The sequence below is a fragment of the Microtus ochrogaster genome, chromosome 18, assembly GCF_000317375.1.
Source record: "Microtus ochrogaster isolate Prairie Vole_2 chromosome 18, MicOch1.0, whole genome shotgun sequence".
NCBI lineage: Eukaryota > Metazoa > Chordata > Mammalia > Rodentia > Cricetidae > Microtus > Microtus ochrogaster.
Genome location: NC_022020.1, coordinates 20,466,882 through 20,472,216, shown reverse-complemented (window position 1 = coordinate 20,472,216; position 5,335 = coordinate 20,466,882). Strand labels below are relative to the sequence as shown.

General features: G+C 44.7%; 1 protein-coding gene across 2 annotated transcripts in view; it reads right to left on the bottom strand.

Annotated features, from left to right (window-relative positions):
* Positions 1-3,589, bottom strand: part of Wdr33 (WD repeat domain 33) — a 114,987-nt gene extending 111,398 nt beyond the window's left edge. Inside the window, exon 1 of one of the 2 annotated variants that reach the window (XM_005355859.2) lies at positions 3,415-3,589. The gene's annotated coding sequence lies outside the window, so the exon portion shown is untranslated. The remainder of the gene's footprint in view (positions 1-3,414) is intronic. The other variant, XM_026783593.1, reaches the window with a different exon arrangement.
* Between the last annotated feature and the right edge of the window lie 1,746 nt (positions 3,590-5,335).

Here is a 5,335-nt window from a genome sequence, read left to right as displayed (position 1 = left end):
TATGTATACATATTGTGTCTGCATGTATTCCTGCAGGCCAGAAGAGGGCACCAGACCTCATTACGGATGGTTGTAAGGCACTACGTGGTTGCTGGGAATTGAACTCAGGACCTTTGGAAGAGCAGGCAATGCTCTTAACCACTGAGCCATCTCTCCAGCCCATGCATATCTAAGCAGACCAATTTTTTTTTTTTTTCGAGACAGGGTTTCTCTGTGGCTTTGGAGCCTGTCCTGGCACTAGTTCTGTAGACCAGGCTGGTCTTGAACTCACAGAGATCCGCGTGCCTCTGCCTCCCAAGTGCTGGGATTAAAGGCGTGCGCCACCATCGCCCGGCTCAGGCGGATCTTTTTGAGTTCAAGACCAGCCTGGTCTACAAGAGATAGTTCCAGGACAGGCTCCAAAGCTACAGAGAAATTCTGTCTCAAAACAAAAAACAAAACAACAAAAAAAAAAAAAATTAAAGAATGTAAACTTCTGTAGCCATTACGGACATCCTCAAAAAGCTGAAAGGGTTATGAGCCAGCTAACCCAGTCCTAGGTCGGTATAACCTTAAATTTACATACCAAAGATAATACCCTTTGCTATTTATGATGGCCAGGAAACAGAACCAATCTAGATGTTCATCAACCAATGAAGGAAGGCAAAGTGGTGGAACACATCTGGAATTCCTTTGCTTAAGAGGCAGAAGCAGGGGTTCTCTATAAGGCCAGCCTGGTCTATCTGAGCGATGAGTATATGCAATATACACATTCAATAAATTATAACTGGGACCAGAAACAGTGAAATCACTTTTTTGGTGGGGTGTTTTTTTTTTTTTGTTTTTTTTTTTTTTGAGATAGCCTATATTCACTACACAGTCTAGCCTGGAACTATGTAGACCAGGCTGACCTCAAACTGCCTGCCTCTGCCTCCCAGTATGCCGGGATTTAAGGCTTGTACTAACCCACCCATAACAATTATCATTTTTATATATAAGGAAACTGAGACTCAGAGAGTTTAATTAACTGACCCAGTTTTTTTTTAATTGCTTTAGAACTGGAGGTTCAATGATATAACATGCACTTAAAATAGATAAGCCCCTGAATTCAGTACTCATCACACTCTTCCTCTTGATCTAAAGCTAGGTTAGTGATGAACTCAGCTTGCAAACCTAGGTCACCTGCTACAGAATCCCATGATTTTCTTTCCAATACATCTCCTCAAGTCTGGAATTTATAAACACTTAAATTATGAAAATAAGGCATTACACAAATTTTATGAAGCTGTTACTCTACCTGAAAATTGCTAAAATGTTTATAGTCCAGAAAGAGGAACAGTAATGTACGCCATACTCTCCAACATGCTGACAAGCTTCAGTGTTTAAGAGAAATGGTTTGCAGTGGGAGAGGTATGTTACCAGAGAAAACATGTCCAAGTAGAAATCTTAAACCTAAATCACAGTTAGCAACAAAGATAAGGGCACAACAGGCAATAATCAAGTAATATCTACCAAAAACAAAACTAAACAAAAAAAGAAACATACTTTCTGTTACCTAGTGGACTTTTTTTGTTAATTGTCTTTTTGTTAGTTAGCAAAGCAAGCTCTGAATATGGGAACTTAAGAAGTCAGTAAAAGACTTCCTATAGTAAAGATGCTAAATACAGCACTTCAAGTTTGGCCCCAACCCAAATCCACAAAGTATTTTATCTCTACTGGGCAAGGAAATCAATCAAAATGCAAAAGTACCTAATAGCAATGAAAGGTGGGTCTCAAATGCAATTAAGACTAGGAAAAGAAAAAAATGCCACCAGGGAAACAATTAAAGTGTTTTCTTTTAACAGTCACTAAGAGCTTTGTTCTTTGTTTGGGTTAAACATTCACAGGCAAGAGGGTTGCCTGCATTATAACCAGAGTACACGTGAAAGTTTTGCTCCCAAGTGGTTGGTGTATGTCACCACTGTGCCTTGGTTCCTGTCATCCAAAGCTCCCGAATAGCTAATGCCTCCCGTCTAGAAACGACTTTAAAGCATTCCTGACAGTCTTTACGTGTGATAACATATACTTTTCTGACTTTAATTCCCAATCCAAGGACATAATTCCTACAATTAACCTCTCCCTTACTCCAGAAAGGTCACCAACCACAAGAGTTACAAATACTAAGACTTTCTTTGAAAAAAAATAAATAAATAAACACAAGACTATAACCCAATAAATGGCCCAGAGTTAAAGTATCTACTGAAACCTAAGTTCAATCAAGACTCATTTAGTGGAAAAGAGTTCTCCGGCAAACTATCTTCTGACCAGAGAGAGCGAGCCAGTGAGAGAGAGGGAGGGAGGGGAGGGAGGGAAAGGAAGGGAGGGAGGGAGGGAGAGGAAGAGAGAGAGGGGGGGGGGCATGCACACACTAATATGCCAGTATTCTTCGATTTAAAAAAGCACAGGAATTCTAGGTCAGGTGTGGCCCACGCCTTTAATCCCACTCGAGAAGTGGAAGCAGGAGGATCAAAGAGTAAAGCCAGGTCAGGTATACAGCAAGTTGGTGCCAGTCTGGGTTACAGCCAAGTCGAATGGGGCTCAGGCTCTTCATCGAATCGGTTGGGTGCATGAGACAGGATCATTACTTCTGAGTTCGAAACTTAGGCTACATACTGAGTTGAGTTTCGAGGCCAGCCTGGCTACACAGTGAACCTCTGCACCAAAAGTAAAATAAAAATCAAACCAAAACAAAACAATAAAAAAGACCGCTACCCAATCCAGGTAGGGTGAGCGCTTATAATCTCTCGTTGTGCCCGGCAGGTGGGAGAATGGAAATTCTCGGCGAACCTGGGCAACACAACTAGACCAGTCTCAAAGAAATAGGGAAAAGGAGAAAAGAAAACGAGAGACGCTATGACCATAAATATCCAGTTGCCAGGAGGCCTTTGTTTCTCTCACATATTGAGATCAGAACTCAATTTCCAGTTGGGAATGGACAATTAGTGCTTAGTGGGACATTTGTAACGAGCCACATAGGAATGAAACTCGTACAAAGCGCCAGGCTAGGCCTTTCTCGGGCCCCCAACACAGATCTCAATTTTAGAAAGCATCCAGGCGGACTCTCCAGCTGTTTCTCCGGATTCCCAGGAACTTCTCCAGCCCCCTTCTGGGCAGCGCTCAAAGCCGCACTCCCATCCCAACGCGCTTCCTTCCTCCGAACTTCGCGTCTCTGCGAGCGGCCTCGCCGTGCCGGCTAGGCCTAGGTTGCCACACGGCCTCCTCCTCCCCAAAGTCCCTCCGCTGGGAGACCCACCGGCCGCGGCCGGCCCCGCAGATGCCCGTCCTATTCTCTCCCGCGACCTGTCCCCTCCGGTCCCCCCAAGCACGCAACGGCCGGGCCCGAAAATGGCGGAGAGCGACCGCCCGCGGCCCTCAGAGGCCCCGGCGCGCACTCACCGTGGGGGGCCGGAATGGGCGCCTAACCGCGAGCGCGGTGTCCTTTGGCGCCACAGGGAATGTCTCTCCCGCCTGGTACGCTTCCCTTCTCCCCACTCTCAATTCCTCTCCTTCAAAGATGCAGCCGCCATCTTCCCCGAGGAGCCACCGAGCGTACGCCTTGCGTCATCACGGCCGCACGGTGTACGTCACGCGCGCCTGTGCCGCAGGTCTCCCGTAGGGTTCATGGAAGAGCATGCGCGCAGGTGAAAGGTGGAGCCTGAATCTCCGGCGCCCAAAGATTTCTGTCGGGGTTGGAACAGGGCCTTTCGCCTTGCGGACTTTCTTCTCCTTGTGAGCTATCATCGATACTCTCAAAAACTTCCCATTTTACCAAACTAAATAACACCCTTTCAAGCCGGGAGTGGTGGCTCATGCTTGTAATCCGAACACTTACTATAGGCTAAGACAGAACATCCAGAGAAACCCTGTCTCGAAGAAGAAAAAAAAAACAAAAAACAGAAAGAAAGAGGCTGAGACAGGAGGATTACAGTGAATTCAAGGCGTATCCTGCAGTCTAGCCTGATTACCTCAGATTATCTCCTAACAACTGTTCTGTTCCTTGGTGTGCACACATACAAAAAGAAAGATATTATAATTAAACCAGGCGGTGGTGGCGCACGCCTTTAATCCCAGCACTTGGGAGGCAGGCGGATCTCTGTGAGTTCGAGGCCAGCCTGGTCTAGTTCCAGCTAGTTCCAGGACAGGAACAAAAAAAAAAAGCTATGGAGAAACCCTGTCGCGAAAGTCAAAAAAAAAAAAAAAAGATATTATAATTAATAAAAAGGATATGGATTTTGCTTCATTGCACTACATAAACTCAGAGTGATGAACTACTGACATGGAGACAGCAGGGTCAGAAGTTCAAAGACATCCTTGAATACATAAATTCAAGGTGTTAGAAAAGACTATCTTTGTATCCACAAAAAGAAACAGAAAGGGAAAATAACTCTACAAAGTAATTTCTTCCTAGCCGGGCGGTGGTGGCACACACCTTTAATCCCAGCACTCTGGAGGCCAGCCTGGGATACAAGAGCTAGTTCCGGGACACTCTCCAAAAGCTACAGAAGAAACCCTGTCTCGAAAAACCAAAAAAAAAAAAAAAAAAAAAAAAGTAATTTCTTCTTGTAAAAAAAAGTGTGCCACACCCCTAACCCTTGCTAGCAGCAGCCACACGGTCTAGATGCCCTGGGTTTATTGTCCCTAAAGCAAGGACCAAATTTTGAACAAAGCCCTTAATCTTAAACTATTTTGTAAATTTAGTGAAAGCATGTAAGGGCTGGAGAGATGGCTCAGAGGTTTAAAGTGTATAATGTTCTTGTAGAGGACTTGAGTCTCCCTTTGGAGCCCTAGCTTGGAACTCAAGATGTAGGCCACGCTGACCTCAGAAAGTCACCTGCCTCTGCCTCCCAAGTGTTAGGATCAAAGACACACTCTACCATACCCAGCCACCTTTGGCCTCTATACACACAAGGGCATGCAAGCACGCATGTGTGCACATGCACATGCGCACACACAAACAAACACACTCACACGAACAGAAACACAGAAGACAGGACAGAAAGAGTAAGAAGCCCAAATACTGAACTCACAGAGATCCATCTGTCTCTGCCTCCCGAGTGCTGGGATTAAAGGCTTGAGCCACCACCACCCAGTTTATTTTTAATTTTTCTTTTAATATTAATCAGGGCCTAGTAAGTAGCAAGAACTGCCTTTCGTGTTATTAAAGACACTTTCACCCCCTTTCCTACGTGTGCCTTTTAGTTACATTTGAATTATGTCCAAAGGAACAGTCAACTGATTTACACCAAGACTCGTCTGTTTTGTTTTGTTTATTTTGAGACAGGTTTTTTTTTTTTTTGAATTTTTTTTTTCAAGACAG